Here is a 20242-nt window from a genome sequence, read left to right as displayed (position 1 = left end):
TATCATCTATGTTCTGTTCAATCCATTATCCTCTCTGTTCTGTTCAATCCATTCCCCTCTCTGTTCTATTCAATCCATTCCCCTCTCTGTTCTCTTCAATCCATTATCCTCCCTGTTCTGTTCAATCCATTCCCCTCTCTTTTCTGTTCAATCCATTCCCCTCTCTGTTCTGTTCAATCCATTATCCTCCCTGTTCTGTTCAATCCATTCTTCTCTCTGTTCTGTTCAATCCATTATCCTCCCTGTTCTGTTCAATCCATTCTCTTCAATCCATTCTCCTCTCTGTTCTGTTCAATCCATTCTCCTCCCTGTTCTGTTCAATCCATTCCCCTCCCTGTTCTATTCAATCCATTCTCCTCCCTGTTCTGTTCAATCCATTCTCCTCTCTGTTCTGTTCAATCCATTATCCTCCCTGTTCTATTCAATCCATTCTCCTCCCTGTTCTGTTCAATCCATTCTCCTCTCTGTTCTGTTCAATCCATTATCCTCCCTGTTCTGTTCAATCCATTCCCCTCTCTGTTCTGTTCAATCCATTCTCCTCCCTGTTCTGTTCAATCCATTCTCCTCCCTGTTCTGTTCAATCCATTATCCTCTCTGTTCTGTTCAATCCATTATCCTCTCTGTTCTGTTCAATCCATTCTCCTCCCTGTTCTGTTCTATTCATTCTCCTCCATTGTGTCTGTTTCCCAGGTCAATAAGTTGCGACTTCTGTTCTCCATTGTGCTGAAGACAGCTGTAGTGGGTTTTACACCCAGGTTGTAGTACTGGGGAGAAAGATTTTGTGTGTTAGCTTACATGTACAGTACCAATCAAAGGTTTAGACACACCTACTCATTCCAGGGTTTTTCTTTATTTTTACTATTTCTACATTATAGAATATATGTGAAGACATCAGAACTATAAAATAACACATATGGAATCATGTAGTAACCAACAAAAAAGTATTAAACAAATCAAAATATATATTATATTTGAGATTCTTCAAAGTAGCCGCCCTATGTCTTGATGACAGCTTTGCACACTCTTAGCATTCTCTCAACCAGCTTCATGAGGTAGTTACCTGGAATGCATTTCAATTAACAGTTGTGTCTTGTTAAAAGTTAATTTGTGGATTTTCATTCCTTCTTAATGCGTTTGAGACAATCAGTTGTGTTGTTACAAGATAGGGGTGGTATACAGAAGATAGCCCTATTTGGTAAAAGACCAAGTCCATATTATGACAAGAATGGCTCAAAAAAGAAAAGATAAATGACAGTCCATCATTACTTTAAGACATGGAGGTCAGTCAATGCGGGAAATGTCAAGAACTTGAAACATGAAAGTTTCTTCATGTGCAGTCGCAAAAACCATCAAGCGCTATGATGAAACTGGCTCTCATGAGGACCACCACAGGAAAGGAAGACCCAGAGTTACCTCTGCTGCAGAGGATAAGTTCATTAGAGTTACCAGCCCCAGAAATTGCAAACTAAGTAAATGCTTCACAGAGTTCAAGTAACAAACACATCTCAACATCAACTGTTCAGAGGAGACTGCGTGAATCAGGCCTTCATGGCCGAATTGCTGCAAAGAAACCACTACTAAAGGACGCCAATAATAAGAAGAGACTTGCTTGGTCCAAAAAACACGAGCAATGGACATTAGACCGGTGGAAATCTGTCCTTTGGTCTGATGAGTCCAAATTGTAGATTTTTGGATCCAACCGCCATGTCTTTGTGAGACGCAGAGTAGGTGAACGTATGATCTCCGCATGTGTGGTTCCCACGTGAAGCATGGAGGAGGAGGTGTGATGGTGTGAATGTGCTTTGCTGGTGACGCTGTCAGTGATACGCCATGGCGATACGCCATCCCATCTGGTTTGTGCTTAGTGGGACTATCATTTGTTTTTCAACAGGACAATGACCCAACACACCTCCAGGCTGCTTATGGGCTATTTGAGCAAGAAGGAGAGTGATGGAGTGCTGCATCAGATGACCTGGCCTCCACAATCACCTGACCACAACCCAATTGAGATGGTTTGGGATGAGTTGGACCACAGAGTGAAGGAAAAGCAGCCAACAAGTGCTCAGCATATGTTGGAACTCCATCAAGACTGTTGGAAAAGCATTCCAGGTGAAGTTTGTTGATATAATGCCAAGAGTGTGCAACGCTGCCATCAAGGTAAAGGATGGCTACTTGGAAGAATCTCAAATATAAAATATATTTTGATTTGTTTAACACTTATTTGGTTACTACATGATTCCATATATGTTATTTCATAGTTTTGATCTCTTTTGAATTTTTTGTGGGTCTGTGTAATATGAGGGAAATATTTGTCTCTAATATGGTCATACATTTGGCAGGATGTTACGAAGTGCAGCTCAGTTTCCACCTCATTTTGTGGGCAGTGTTCTTCTCTTGAGAGCCAGGTCTGCCTTTGGCCGCCTTTCTCAATAGCATGGCTTACTGAGTCCTGTGTTACTGTCCTGGGGCTCTTTGGGGTCTGTGTGTGTTTGTGAAAGAGCCCCAGGACCAGCTTGCTTAGAGGGCTCTTCTCCAGGTTTCTTCAATTTCTCTGTAGGTAATGGTTTTGTTATGGAAGGTTTGGGAATCACTTTCGTTTAGGTGGTTGTAGAATTGAACGTCTCTTTTCTGGATTTTGTTTATTAGCAGGTATTGGCCTAATTCTGCTCTGCATGCATTATTTGGTGTTTTACGTAGTACGCTGAGGATATTGTTGCAGAATTCTGCATGCAGTCTCACTTTGGTGTTTGTCCCATTTTGTGAATTCTTGGCTGGTGAGCGGACCCTAGACCTCACAACCATAAAGGGAAATAGGTTCTATAACTGATTCAAGTATTTTTAGCCAGATCCTAATTGATATCTCAAATGTTATGTTCTTTTTGATGGTATAGAAGTCCCTTCTTGCCTTGTCTCTCAGCTCTTTCAAAGCTTTGTGGAAGTTACCTGTGGCACTGATGTTTAGGCCAAGGTATGTATAGTTTTTTGTGTCCTCTACAGCAACGGTGTCTAGATTGAATTTGTATTTTTGGTAATGGCAACTGGACCTTTTTTTGAGCACCATTATTTTGGTCTTACTGAGATTTACTGTCAGGGCCCAGGTCTGATAGAATCTGTGCAGAAGATCTAGGTGCTGCTGTAGACCCTCCTTGGTTGGTGACAGAAGTACCAGATCATCAGCAAACAGTAGACATTTGACTTCAGATTCTAGTAAGATGAGGCTGGGTGCTGCAGAATGTTCTAGTTTCCTCGCCAATTAGTTGATATATATGTTGAAGAGGGTGAGGCTTAAGCTGCATCCCTGTCTCACCCCCCGGACCTGTGGAAGGAAATGTGTGTTTTTTGCCAATTTTATCAACATACTTGTTGTTTGTGTACATGGGTTTTTATAATGTTGTATGTTTTTCCCCCAACACCATTTTCCATCAATTTGTATAGCGGGCCCTCATAGCAAATTGAGTCTAAAGCTTTATTTGAAATCAACAAGACTGCCTTTGTTTTGTTTGTTTGTCAATTAGGGTGTGCAGGGTGAATACGTGGTCTGTCGTATGGTAATTTGGTAAAAAGTAAATTTGACATTTGCTCAGTACATTGTTTTTTTGCTGAGGAAATGCACGACTCTAACTCAATTGAATAGCCTTTATTGAAATGGCAAGTTAAATTACTTACAAAGACTAACATCAAAAATGCATCAATAATAATATTAGTAGTGGAAACAGCAGCAGCTTCAACAAAAATATGAATGAGAATAATAATACACTAAAGCAATAGTAGTCGACCTCAACATGACTAAAAAGTCACATGACATGGTATGAAAGAGAAAATAAAATTGTAAATATTATTTGCATTACATTGTACTTTTCACTGGCCGTCCCTTAGGTTGTGACATTTTGGCTTTTCACCCAAATGAATATAAAATGTTTCTTCATAGTTTCAAATTCTTTGTACTGAATAATCATCTTGGGAAAGAAACATTCTGTTAGGTGTTTCTACAACTTGATTGGAGTCCACCAGTGGTAAATTCAATTGATTGGACATGATTTGGAAAGGCACACACCTGTCTATATAAGGTCCCAGAGTTGGTAGTGCATGTCAGAGCAAAAACCAAGACATGACGTCGAAGGAATTGTCCGTAGAGCTCCGAGACAGGAATGTAACAAGGCACAGATCTGCGGCAGAGTATGAAAATATTTCTGCAGCGTTGAAGCTCCCCAAGAACACAGTGGCCTCCATTATTCTTATTAAACGGAAGAAGTTTGGAACCACCAAGACTCTTCCTAGAGCTGGACGCTTGTAATGCTTTAGTTAGAAGAAGTGTCGGAGTCAGGCGCAGGACACATGGATGAGTGTAAATGTATGAGTGTTTGCTAAAATCATAATCAAACTTCTTCCACATCCAAAATGCAGGGTAGGCGAAAACACCTCCAACAATCACAAAACAGGAAACAATCACGGACAAGACAAACAGGGAAGCCAGAGGGTTAAATAATGAACATAATGAGGGAATCATAAACAGGTGTGAATAATAAAGACAAAAGCAAACGAACAGGGAAACATAGATCGGTGGCAACTAGTAAGCCAGTGACGTCGACCGCCGAACGCCGCCCGAACAAGGAGAGGGGCCGACTTCGGTGGAAGTCATGACAACGCTAAATGGCTTGGAGTTTGCCAAAAGGCACCTAAAGGACTCCCAGACCATGACAAACAACATTCTCTGTTCTGATGAAATCAAGATTGAACTCTTTGGCCTGAATGCCAAAAGTCACATCTGGAAGAAACCTGACACCATCCCTATGGTGAAGCATGGTGGTGGCAGCATCATGCTGTGTGGGATATTTTTCAGCGGCAGGGACTGGGAGACTAGTCAGGATCAAAGGAAAGATGAGCAGAGCACAGTACAGAAAGATCCTTGATGAAAACCTGCTCCAGAGCCCTCAGGACCTTAGACTGGGGTGAAGGTTCACCTTCCAACAGGACAACAACCCTAAGCACACAGCCAAGACAACGCAGGAGTGGCTTCGGGACAAGTCTCTGAATGTCCTTGAGTGGCCCAGCCAGAGCCCGGACTTCAACCTGATCGAAAATCTCTGGAGAGCACTGAAAATAGCTGTGCTGCATTGCTCTCCATCCAACCTGACAGAACTTGAGAGGATCTGTATAGAATAATGCATCAAAGGTGCTTCAACACAGTACCGAGTAAAGGTTTTGAATAGTTATGTAAATGTGGTTTACAAAAATGTAAAAAAAAACAGTTTTTGCTTCGTAATTATAGGCTATTGTGTGTAGATTGATGATGGGGAAAAAAACGATTTAATCCATTTTAGAATAAGGCTGTAACGTGACAAAGTGTTCTGAATACTTTCTGAATGCACAGTACAGGAAGTGCAGATCTGTCTCTACCTCTCCACAAGGGCAGAGTGATCACAGCCTGTCCTCTGGGTAGCCAAATCTGTCTGTGGTGACCAGTCTCTATGGCCAGGCTGTCCTCTCTGGGTAGCCAGATCAGTCTGTTTAGACCAGTCTCTATGGCCAGACTGTCCTCTCTGGGTAGCCAGATCAGTCTGTGGTGACCAGTCTCTATGGCCAGACTGTCCTCTCTGGGTATCCAGATCAGTCTGTGGTGACCAGTCTCTATGGCCAGGCTGTCCTCTCTGGGTAGCCAGATCTGTCTGTGACGACCAGTCTCTATGGCCAGGCTGTCCTCTCTGGGTAGCCAGATCAGTCTGTGGTGACCAGTCTCTATGGCCAGACTGTCATCTCTGAGTCACCAGATCTGTCTGTGGTGACCAGTCTCTATGGCCAGGCTGTCCTCTCTGGGTAGCCAGATCTGTCTGTGACGACCAGTCTCTATGGCCAGGCTGTCCTCTCTGGGTAGCCAGATCAGTCTGTGGTGACCAGTCTCTATGGCCAGACTGTCATCTCTGAGTCACCAGATCTGTCTGTGGTGACCAGTCTCTATGGCCAGGCTGTCCTCTCTGGGTAGCCAGATCTGTCTGTGACGACCAGTCTCTATGGCCAGGCTGTCCTCTCTGGGTAGCCAGATCAGTCTGTGGTGACCAGTCTCTATGGCCAGACTGTCATCTCTGAGTCACCAGATCTGTCTGTGGTGACCAGTCTCTATGGCCAGGCTGTCCTCTCTGGGTAGCCAGATCTGTCTGTGACGACCAGTCTCTATGGCCAGGCTGTCCTCTCTGGGTAGCCAGATCAGTCTGTGGTGACCAGTATCTATGGCCAGCCTGTGCTCACTGAGTCTGTACCTAGTCAGTGTTTTTCTCAGTTGTCTGCCACCATGTGCTGTCTGTTTAGACCCAAATAGCATTGAATTTTACTTAAAACATTTTCTGGTGTCCTTCCAATAGGTGATACATATTAAATTTTGCTTTGTGACGATTTGGTTGGGCCAGATTTCTCTGAGTGCTGTCCTGAGGCTCAGTGGGGTTGGTTTGGCTTAGTGAACCAAGCCTCAGAACCAGCTGGCTGACTGCTGTCCTGAGGCTCTATGGGGTTGGTTTGGGTTAGTGAACTGATCCTCAGAACCAGCTGGCTGACTGCTGTCCTGAGGCTCTATGGGGTTGATTTGGCTTAGTGAACTGAGCCTCAGAACCAGCTGGCTGACTGCTGTCCTGAGGCTCTATGGGGTTGGTTTGGGTTAGTGAACTGATCCTCAGAACCAGCTGGCTGACTGCTGTCCTGAGGCTCTGTGGGGTTGGTTTGGCTTAGTGAACTTATCCTCATAACCAGCTGGCTGAGCGGACTCTTCTCTTGTTTCATCTCTTGGCTTTATAGGGATGTGTGATTGAATGTTTCGGGGTCACTTGTTTTTAGATGGTTGTAAAATGTGACGTCTCTTTTTTCTATTTGAATAAGGAGGGGGTATTGGCCCAATTCTGCTCTACATGAGTTATTTAGAGTTTTTCTTTGTACTTGCAATACAGTCTGGAAAAACTCTGCATGCAGTTTTTCTACTGAATGATTGTCCCATTCATGATTAGAGAGTGGACCACTTCACTACCATATAGAGAAATTGGTTGTGTAACTGATGGACAATTTTGATTCTAATTGCAATTTTGATTTTAATGTACCTTTTTAATGGCATGGAATGCTCTTCTTGCTTTGTCTCTCAGCTCGTTCACAGCCATGTGAAAGCTACCTGTGTTGCTGATATTTAGTCCTAGATACGTGTAGTTTTTGGTGTGTTCTAATAGAACTGTGTCCAAATAGAATTTATATTTGTCATCCGGATCTCTTTTGGAATGTCATTATATTATTTTCTTTAGCTTAACTGACAGAACCTGTGCAGATCGTCCTCCTCTCCTCTCCTCTCCTCTCCTCTCCTCTCCCTCTCGTCCTCCCTTCTAAGCGCTGTCAGGCACGCCGCAGTGAGACAGCAGAAAAAATGTGTGTGTTTATCTCCACGGAACACAGGCCTTTGGTTTGATTCACTTTATTCTGCTTTGGCCCCTGTTGTGGAAATCACAACACAATGGTAGTGGAGGGAGGGGCTGTGCTGGGGGTGACAGAGACACAGTCACAACACAATGGTAGTGGAGGGAGGGGCTGAGCTGCGGGTGACTGGGAACACACAGGACACGTCGTTTGTGGATCAAATGGCACCCTAATCCCTATATACTTCTGACCAGAATCCATAGGCACTATATAGGGAATAGGGTACCATTTGGGAGAAAGCCTTTGTTTGCAGATTGTCCTGCTGCAGTATGTTGAATGTGAATAAAGTCTAGAGGGGAAATCAAGGTCAGGTTCACAGCTCATGTGGTAAAGGAGACGGAACCGCGAGGTCACTGAAGATATGACATTGATTCATTAAAAAAGAGACGAAGAGACAGTCAGAGTCAGAAGTCTCTCCAGATATGAGATATGATAAGGAATCTTCAGTCAATATGGTAACAGTCTTGATGCAGTATAATCTACAGCAGAGATCAACTATCTTCCCTCTCTCTTCTCTCTTGCAGCGAGTGCTCTAGCCGGTCAATGAATCAAGCTCAAAGACTGATATGATTTTGTAAGCAAAGCAGAAGACGTAGCTTCCTATTGTGTCTGAGATGTTTGGAATATGGCCTGGATAGCACTGAGTGATTAACCTACAGAGAGAAGCCATGCATCACTGCGCTAGCACACCATACAAAAAGTTGAATTAGCCTGAACATCCATACATTAAAACGTGTTGTATTTGCCTAAAAATCTATACATAAAGGGGAGAGAGGGGGGAGGGGAGAGAGAAGGGGAGAGAGAGGGGGGAGAGGGGGAGAGAAAGAGATGAGAGAGGGGGAAGAGGAGAGGAGAGGGGGAGGGGGAGAGAGAAGGGGAGAGAGGGTAGAGAGGGCGAGAGAAAGAGATGGGGGAGAGGAGTGGGGGAGAGAGAAGGGGAGTGAGGGGGAAAGAGAGAGTGAGAAAAGGAGATGGGGAGGGAGGGAAGGGGAGGGAGGGAGGGGGAGAGAGGGGGGTGGGGAAAAAGGGGGAATGAGGGGAGAGAAAGGGGAGGCAGTGAGAGAGAGGGGGAGGAATGAGAGGCAGTGAGAGATAATAATTTGAAGGCAGAGCGTGTGTCAGTGGGAGACAGGCCTCAGAAAGCATCAGGGCAGCAGTTCTGAGATGAAAACAGGTGTGCCACACGCTATCATGTCCTGAGGGAAACAGAGGCTTTGATGTTCTCTAAGAGGAACCATTGTTGGCGATGACTGCATCTTTTCCCAGTTTCTCTTTTTAATAAAGTGATGAATTGTGATTGAGTGGTGGTCTGAGCATGTAATGCTCGTCTCAGACTCTCAGACACGTTCGGATTAATTTCATTTAAATAGAAGCCATCCAGGTGAGGCGGAGAGAAAATACATGGAGCTAAAACACTAGCTGTGTTACAATACTCACACTAACCTCACTAACCATACTAACCACACTAACATCACTAACCATACTAACCATACTAACCTCTCTATCCATACAAACCTCACTGACCATACTAACCATAATAACCATACTAACCTCACTAACCATACTAACCATACTAACCTCACTAACCATACTAACCTCACTAACCATACTAACCTCGCTAATCATACTAACCTCACTAACCATACTAAACTCTAAAACCACACTAACTATACTAACCATACTAACCATACTAACCTCACTAACCTCACTAACCATACTGACAATACAAACCACACTAACCTCACTAACGATACTAACCTCACTTACCATACTAACCTCACTAACCATACTAACCTCACTAACCATACTATCCTCACTAACCTCACTAGCCATACTAACCTCACTAACTATACTAACCTCACTAACCATACTAACCTCACTAACCATACTAACCTCGCTAATCATAATAACCTCACTAACCATACTAACCTCACTAACCTCACTATCCATACTAACCTCACTAACCATACTAACCTCTATAACCATACAAACTATACCTTACCATACTAACCATTCTAACCTCACTAACCATACTAACCACACTTACCATACTAACCTCACAAACCATACTAACATCACTAACCTCACTTACCATACTAACCATACTAACCATACTAACCATACTAACCATACTAACCATACTAACCTCACTAACCATACTAACCTCAATAACCATACTAACCACACTAACATCACTAACCATACTAACCTCTCTATCCATACAAACCTCACTAACCTCACTAACCATACAAACCTCACTGACCATACTAACCATACTAACCTCACTAACCATACTAACCATACTAACCGCACTAACCATACTAACCATATTAACCTCACTAATCATACTAACCATATTAACCTCACTAACCATACTAACCATACTAACCTCACTAACCATACTAACCTCAATAACCATACTAACCTCACTAACCATATTTACATTTACATTTACATTTTAGTCATTTAGCAGACGCTCTTATCAGGAGCGACTTACAGTAGTGAATGCATACATTTCATTTCATGCATATTTATTTTTGTACTGGCCCCCCGTGGGAATCAAACCCACAACCCTGGCGTTGCACACACCATGCTGGCATTGCAAACACCATGATCTACCAACCATACTAACCTCACTAACCATACTAACCGTACTAACCATACTAACCACACAAACCCCACTAATCATACTAACCTCACTAACCATACTAACCTCACTAACCTCAATAACCATACTAACCTCAATAACCATACTAACTATACTAACCATACTAATCTCACTAGCCATACTATCCTCACTAATCTCACTAACCATACTAACCTCTATAACAATACTAACCATACTAACCAAACTAATCTCACTAACCATACAAACCTCACTAACCATACTAACCTCACTAACCATACTAACTTCACTAACCATACTATCCTCACTAACCTCACTAACCATACTAACCTCTATAACAATACTAACCATACTAACCATAATAACCTCTAATCATACTAACCTCACTAACCATACTAACCTCACTAACCATACTAACCTCACTAACCACACTAACTACACTAACCATACTGACCATACTAACCATACTAACCATACTAACCTCACTAACCATACAAACATACTAACTATACTGACCATACTAACCATACTAACCATACTAACCTCACTAACCATTCTAACCATACTAGCCTCGCTAACCATATTAACCATACTAACCATACTAACCTCACTAACCACACTAACCACACTAACCACACTAACCATACTAAACATACAAACCATACTAACCTCACTAACCATACTAACCTCACTAACCGTACTAACCTCACTAACCATACTAATCTCACTAACCTTACTAACCATACTGACCATACTAACCATACTAACCATACTAACCATACTAACGTCACTAACCATACTAACCATAATAACCATACTAACCTCACTAACCATACTAACATCACTAACCATACTAACCATGCTAACCTCACTAACCATACTAACATCACTAACCATACTAACCATGCTAACCTCACTAACCGTACTAACCATACTAACCACACTAACCACACGAACCCCACTAATCATACTAACATCACTAACCTCACTAACCATACTAACCATACTAACCTCAAACCATACTAACCTCACTAACCATACTAACCATACTAACCTCACTAACCATACTAACCTCACTAACCATACTAACCATACTAACCTCACTAACCACACTAACCACACGAACCCCACTAATCATACTAACATCACTAATCATACTAACCTCACTAACCTCACTAACCTCTATAACCATACTAACTATACTAAACACACTAATCTCACTAACCATACTATCCTCGCTAACCTCACTAACCATACTAACCTCTATAACAATACTAACCATACTAACCTCACTAACCATTCTAATCTCACTAACCATACTAACCTCACTAACCATACTAACCTCACTAACCATACTATCCTCACTAACCATACTAACCTCTATAACAATACTAACCATACTAACCATAATAACCTCACTAACCATACTAACCTCTATAACCATACTAACTATACTAACCATACTAATCTCACTAACCATACTAACCATACTAACCTCATTAACCATACTAACCTCACTAACAATACTAACCATACTAACCTCACTAACCATTCTAACCTCACTAACCTCACAAATCATACAAACCATACTAACCTCACTAACCTCACTAACATTACTAACCATACTAACCATACTAGCCTCACTAACCATACCAACCTCACTAGCCAAACTGACAATACTAACCATACTAACCTACCTAACCATACTAACCATACTAAATATACTAACCTCACTAACCATACTAACCTCACTAACCATACAAACCTCGCTAATCATACTAACCTCACTAACCATACTAAACTCTAAAACCACACTAACTATACTAACCATACTAATCTCACTAACCATACTAACCTCACTAACCATACTGACAATACAAACCACACTAACCTCACTAACGATACTAACCTCACTTACCATACTAACCTCACTAACCATACTAACCTCACTAACCATACTATCCTCACTAACCATACTAACCATACTAACCTCTATAACAATACTAATCATACTAACTATACCAACCTCACTAACCTTACTAACTATACTAACCTCACTAACCATACTAACCTCGCTAATCATAATAACCTCACTAACCATACTAATCTCACTAACCTCACTAACCTCTATAACAATACTAATCATACTAACTATACTAACCTCACTAACCATACTAACCTCACTAACCTCACTAACCTCACTAACCTCACTAACCTCGCTAGTCATAATAACCTCACTAACCATACTAACCTCACTAACCATACTAACCTCACTAACCTCACTATCCATACTAACCTCACTAACGATACTTACCTCTATAACCATACTAACTATACCTTACCATACTAACCATTCTAACCTCACTAACCATACTAACCTCACTGACCATACTAACCTCACTAACCATACTGACAATACTAACCACGCTAATCTCACTAACCATACTAACCTCACTTACCATACTAACCATACTAACCTCACTAACCATACTGACAATACTAACCACGCTAACCTCACTAACCATACTAACCTCACTTACCATACTAACCATACTAACCTCACTAACCATACTGACAATACTAACCACGCTAACCTCACTAACCATACTAACCTCACTTACCATACTAACCATACTAACCTCACTAACCATACTAACTTCACTAACTATACTAACCATACTAACCATACTATCCTCACTAACCATGCTAACCTCACTAACCTCGCTAACCCTACTAACCATACTAACCTCACTAACCATACTAACCATACTAACCTCACTAACCATACTAACCTCACTTACCATACTAACCATAGTAACCATGCTAACCTCACTTACCATACTAACCTCAATAACCATACTAACCTCAATAACCATACTAACATCAATAACCATACTAACTATACCAACCATACTAACCACATGAACCACACTAACCTCACTAACCATACTAACTATACTTTCCTCACTAACCATACTAACCTCACTAACCTCACTAACCCTACTGACCATACTAACCTCACTAACTATGCTAACCCTACTAACCATACTATCCTCACTAACCATACTAACCTCACTAACCTCACTAACCCTACTAACGTCACTAACCATACTAACCATACTAACATCACTAACCATACTAACCTCACTTACCATACTATCCATACTAACCATGCTAACCTCACTTACCATACTAACCTCAATAACCACACTAACCTCACTAACCGTACTAACCGTACTAACCATTCTAACCACACTATCCATACTAACCTCACTAGCCATACTGACAATACTAACCATACTATCCATACTAACCTCAAATCAAATCAAATTTATTTGTCACATACACATGGTTAGCAGGTGTTAATGCAAGTGTAGGTGTTAATGCAAGTGTAGCGTTTAGAGTACAGTATATACATATGAGATGAGTAATGTAGGGTATGAAAACATAAAGTGGCATTGTTTAAAGTGGCTAGTGATACATTACATCAAGATGGCAAGATGCAGTAGATTGTATAGCGTACAGTATATACATATGAGATGAGTAATGTAGGGTAAGTAAACATTATATAAATATATAGAAAGTGGCTAGTGATAAATTGATTACATAAATTTTTCCATAATTAAAGTGGCTGTTGTTTAGTCAGTATGTTGGCAGCAGCCACTCAATGTTAGTGATGGCTGTTTAACAGTCTGATGGCCTTGAGATAGAAGCTGTTTTTCAGTCTCTCAGTTCCAGCTTTGATGCACCTGTACTGACCTCGCCTTCTGGATGATAGCGGGGTGAACAGGCAGTGGCTCGGGTGGTTGTTGTCCTTGATGATCTTTTTGGCCTTCCTGTGACATCGGGTGGTGTAAGTGTCCTGGAGGGCAGGTAGTTTGCACCCAGTGATGCGTTGTGCAGACCTTACTACCCTCTGGAGAGCCTTCCGGTTATGGGCGGAGCAGCTGCCGTACCAGGCGGTGATACAGCCCGACAGGATGCTCTCGATTGTGCATCTGTAAAAGTTTGCGAGTGTTTTTGGTGACAAGCCGAATTTCTTCAGCCTCCTGAGGTTGAAGAGCCGCTGTTGCGCCTTCTTCACCACGCTGTCTGTGAGGGTGGACCATTTCAGTTTGTTCGTGATGTGTATGCCGAGGAACTTAAAACTCTCCACCCTCTCCACCACTGTCCCGTCAATGTAGATAGGGGGCTGCTCCCTCTGCTGTTTCCTGAAGTCCACGATCATCTCCTTTGTTTTGTTGACATTGAGTGTGAGGTTATTTTCCTGACACCACACTCCGAGGGCACTCACCTCCTCCCTGTAGGCCGCCTCGTTGTTGTTGGTAATCAAGCCTACCACTGTAGGGTCGTCTGAAAACTTGATGATTGAGTTGGAGGCGTGCATGGCCACGCAGTCGTGGGTGAACAGGGAGTACAGGAGAGGGCTTAGAACGCACCCTTGTGGGGACCCAGTGTTGAGGATCAGCTGGGTGGAGATGTTGTTACCTACCCTTACCACCTGGGGAAGGCCCGTCAGGAAGTCCAGGACCCAGTTGCACAGGGCGGGGTCGAGACCCAGGGTCTCGAGCTTAATGACGAGTTTGGAGGGTACTATGGTGTTAAATGCTGAGCTGTAATCGATGAGAAGCATTCTTACATAGGTATTCCTCTTGTCCAGATGGGTTAACCTCTCTGGCGCAGGTGCCGTTCTTACAGCTCATGCAGCCAGGCACATGCCAGCCATGATGACAAGCTGTATGCAAACAATGGCTGTGTGCTTTGGAACAGTAAACCCAGCCTGGTCTCAGAGCATTTCGCATTATTCTTTAACCTCTATGGGACCGGCGGGACGAATTCGTCCCACCTATGTAACAGCCACCTGAATTCAGTGGCGCGATTTTTGAATCGTTTGAAATACTATTACTTCAATTTCTCAAACATATGACTATTTTACAGCTATTTAAAGACAAGACTCTCCTTAATCTAACCACACTGTCCGATTTCAAAAAGGCTTTACAACGAAAGCAAAACATTAGATTATGTCAGGAGAGTGCCCAGCCAGAAATAATCAGACACCCATTTTTCAAGCTAGCATATAATGTCACAAAAACCCAAACCACAGCTAAATGCAGCACTAACCTTTTATGATCTTCATCAGATGACACACCTAGGACATTATGTTATACAATACATGCATGTCTGTTCAATCAAGTTCATATTTATATCAAAAAACTGCTTTTTACATTAGCATGTGACGTTCAGAAAAAGCATTTAAGAATTATAGATACATTACTCCTCTATGCACTCGATATGTCCGATTTTAAAATAGCTTTTCGAATGAAGCACATTTTGCAATATTCTAAGTACATAGCCCAGCCATCACGGGCTACCTATTTAGACACCACCCAGTTCAGCTTTCACCAAAATCACATTTCCTATAAGAAAAATGTTCTTACCTTTCCTGTTCTTCGTCAGAATGCACTCCCAGGACTTCTACTTCAATAACAAATGTAGGTTTGGTCCCAAATAATCCATCGTTATGTTCCATCAACGACGTTTTGTTAGTGCGTTCTAGACACTATCAGAATGCTACATCACGGTCACGAGCATGGCGCATGGCGTGACAAAAATGTTCTAAATATTCCATTACCGTACTTCGAAGCATGTCAACCGCTGTTTAAAACCAATTTTTATGCCATTTATCTCGTAGAAAAGCGATAATATTCCGACCGGGAATCTGCAATGAGCCTAAACAGCCGAATGAAATTTCTCCACGTGGGCGAATCGTGCACGCGCCTCATTCAATGACCCTCTGATCGGCCACTTGGCAAAGGCGATAATCTGTTTCAGCCAGAGGCCGCCTCGTCATCGTTCAGGTTTTTCCCGGGTTCTGAGAGCCTATTGGAGCCCTAGGAATTGTCACGTTACAGCTAAGATCCTTACTCTTCAATAAACAGATGCAAGACGCACGACTCCTTGTCAGACAGGCCACTTCCTGCATGAAACCTTGTCAGGTTTTTGCCTGCCATAAGAGTTCTGTTATACTCACAGACACCATTCAAACAGTTTTAGAAACTTTAGGGTGTTTTCTATCCAAACCTGAACAATAATATGCATATTCTAGCTTCTGAGTTGGTGTAGGAGGCAGTTAAAAATGGGCACATATTTTTTCCAAAATTGTCAATGCTGCCCCCTAGCCCCAACAGGTTTTTAAGGCAGTGTGCAGGGTGATGGCGATTGCGTCGTCTGTGGACCTATTGGGTTGGTAAGCAAATTGGAGTGGGTCTAGGGTGACTTTTTTGAAATCGGACAATGTGGTTAGATAAAGGAGAGTCTTGTCTTTAAACCTCTCTAACCATACAAACCATACTAACCTCACAACCATACTAACCATACTAAATATACTAACCACACTAACCATACTAACCATACTAACCTCACTAACCATACTAGCCCCATTAACCATACTATCCATACTAACCATACTAACTATACTAACCATACTAACCTCGCTAAACATATTAACCATTCTAACCTCACAAACCATACTTACCTCTCTAACCATACAAACCATACTAACCTCACAAGCCATACTAACCTCTCTAACCATACGAACCACACGGACCATACTAACCATACTAAATATACTAACCATACTAACCATACTAGCCCCTCTAACCATACTTACCATGCTAACCTCATTAACCACACTAACCATACTAACCTCACTAACCATACTAACCATACTAACCTCATTAACCATAGTAAACTCACTAACCATACTTACTGTACTAACCTCACTAACCATACTAACCATACAGACAGACAGACAGACAGACAGACAGACAGACAGACAGACAGACAGACAGACAGACAGACAGACAGACAGACAGACAGACAGACAGACAGACAGACAGACAGAGTGTCCAGTGTGCGCTCTGAACACTCCGAGAGCGAAATCTTTAGAATTTCTCTGGATTTATGAATGCCCAGGGTGCACTCTGGCACTCCAGATTGAATTTTTAGAACACACACGAAATCGTAAAATGTCTGGCTAGTCATTTCTTATGCTAACAAGCTAGCAAGAGGTTGCATAGCAACACTGTCAACTTCCGGTAAGCAGGTGAAACGCTAGTATGTTCAACTGAAACGATTCCGTTCGTTTGCAGTATACTAAAATGAACTAAATGTACAGTATTTATATTATGTAGTATATACTCATTAAGTATGCAGTATACAGTATATAGTATGTAGTATATACTCATTAAGTATGTAGTATACAGTATATAGTATGTAGTATATACTCATTAAGTATGTAGTATACTCATTAAGTATGTAGTACAACAGTATATGTTATGTAGTATATACTCTAAGTATGTAGTATACAGTATATAGTATGTAGTATATACTCATTAAGTATGGAGTACACAGTATATAGTATGTAGTATATACTCATTACGCTAAATGGGTCCCAAAGGAACACACACATCTCTCTCTCTGTCTATCCCTCTCTGTCTCTCTGTCTCTCTCTGTCTCTCTCTCTCTGTCTTTCTCTCTCTGTCTGTCTCTCTGTCTCTCTGTCTCTCACTCTCTCTATATCTCTCTCTATGTCTCTCTCTCTCTCTCTCTCTCTGTCTCTCTATCTGTCTCTGTCTCTCTCTGTCTCTCTCTCTGTCTCTCTCTCACTCTCTCTCTCACTCTCTATCTCTCTCTCTCTGTCTCTCTCTGTCTCTGTCTCTGTCTCTCTGTCTCCGCCTTTCTCTCTCTCTCTCTCTCTCTCTCTCTCTCTCTCATTTCAACATTGCTATTTATTTCAGAACAGATTTCCTCCTATTTTATTGTGTCCGTTCCAACATCCCCACCCTGACCTGTTGGTTGCTGTTGAGGACCTGTCTTGTCATTCTGCTAGTGGTTGGTATTGCTGTGTCAGATTTTAGATAGGATAACTGCTGTGAAGAAGAAATGGCTGTCACACCTCACAGAAATATTCAACGCTTCTCTTCATAACATTGATAAGAAGAAGGAAAGAAGCCACCGTGGTTGGCCTGGTTCAGAAGGGTCTATGTAATCCACCTAAATTAAAACACTAGCAATACTATCTCCAAGTTTAAGACGGCGTACTGAACACACCGGTTCAAAATCGAGATAAAATAATATTAAATATCAGTAAGTTAGACTAAATATTAGCACTTCATATTTTCATGTTGGAGTGGCAGGGTAGCCTAGTGGTTAGATCGTTGGACTAATAAACGAAAGGTTGCTAGATCGAATCCCCCGAGCTGACAAGGTAAAACTCTGTTGTTCTGCCCCTGAACAAGGCCATCACTGAAAAAATAAGAATTTGTTCTTAGCTGACTTGCCTAGTTAAATAAATAAAAATACTCAGGGCTAATTACATTCAATCTGGATAACAAATCATAAAGCTAGAGAAATGTATTGACAAATATTACAAAAACAAGCAACACTCAAACATGACAGAGTAAACGAGGAAAAACAATACCGAAAAGGAAACGCGACTCCTCCACGGATACAAATGATTTATGCTTTTCACCACTGGGACTGGTAAGTGTGGAAAGCGATCTGTTAAAGTCGATAAATGACAAACTGGGCATACTTGAATTAGTCAGTAAGGATATAAAGGAGTTGAGGGCCAGCCTTGAAATGATTGACGAAAAAGGCTGCGACAACGGAGAAAGAAACAAACAAGCTAAAAGGGACAGTCAATCAGATAGAAATGTCCGTTAATGAACTTATAAACGAGAACATCTTTCTGAGAGAAGATTTACGAGACATAAAGACAAGATCTATAAGAGGAAATCTAGTACTTAGAGGGATACAAGAAAGAGAAGGAGATGTTCCCAGTTATAGACCCACTTATAGACCCAGTAATAGACCCAGTTATAGACCCAGCTATAGACCCAGTTAAAGACCCAGTTATAGACCCAGTTATATTTACCCAGTTATAGACCCAGCTATAGACCCAGCTACAGACCCAGCTATAGAACCAGTTATAGAACTAGCTATAGAACCAGTTATAGACCCAGCTATAGACCCAGTTATAGACCCAGTTATAGACCCAGGTATAGACCCAGATATAGACCCAGATATAGACCCAGCTATAGACCCAGTTATAGACCCAGCTATAGACCCAGCTATAGACCCAGTTATAGACCCAGTTATAGACCCAGCTATAGACCCAGTTAAACCTTAGGAGGGATATTATTTAGTTGATCAATCTCATACAGTCTCCCCTTTAGTCTGCTGTGCCATCAGTAAAATACTACAGTCTAATGAAGTCCAGTCCTGCCCAGATCTGTTTTGTAGTAACTAATACAGTCTGATACAGCCCATCTATCAGTAACCTATACAGCCCATCCATCAGTAACCTGTACAGTCCATCCATCAGTAACCTGTACAGTCCTTCCATCAGTAACCTATACAGTCCAGACATCAGTAACCTATGCAGTCCATCTATCTGTAACCTATACAGTCCATCCATCAGTAACCCATACAGTCCATCCATCAGTAACCTATACAGTCCATCCATCAGTAACCTATACAGTCCATCTGTCAGTAACCTATACAGTCCATCCATCAGTAACCTATACAGTCCATCTGTCAGTAACCTATACAGTCCATCCATCAGTCCACCCATCAGTAACCTATGCAGTCCATCCATCAGTAACCAATACAGTCCATCCATCAGTCCACCCATCAGTAACCTATGCAGTCCATCTATCAGTAACCTATGCAGTCCATCCATCAGTAACCTATGCAGTCCATCCATCAGTAACTGATACAGTCCAGACATCAGTCCATCCATCAGTAACCTATGCAGTCCATCTATCAGTAACCTACGCAGTCCATCCATCAGTAACCTATGCAGTCCATCCATCAGTAACCTATACAGTCCAGACATCAGTCCATCCATCAGTAACATATACAGTCCAGCCATCAGTAACCTATACAGTCCAGACATCTGTCCATCCATCAGTAACCTATACAGTCCAGCCATCAGTAACCTATACAGTCCAGACATCTGTCCATCCATCAGTAACCTATACAGTCCAGCCATCAGTAACCTATACAGTCCAGACATCAGGCCATCTATCAGTAACCTATACAGTCCATCCATCAGTAACCTATACTGTCCAGACATCAGTTCATCCATCAGTAACCTGTACAGTCCAG

The sequence above is a fragment of the Salmo trutta genome, chromosome 13 (assembly GCF_901001165.1).
Source record: "Salmo trutta chromosome 13, fSalTru1.1, whole genome shotgun sequence".
NCBI lineage: Eukaryota > Metazoa > Chordata > Actinopteri > Salmoniformes > Salmonidae > Salmo > Salmo trutta.
This window is presented reverse-complemented; position numbering follows the sequence as displayed.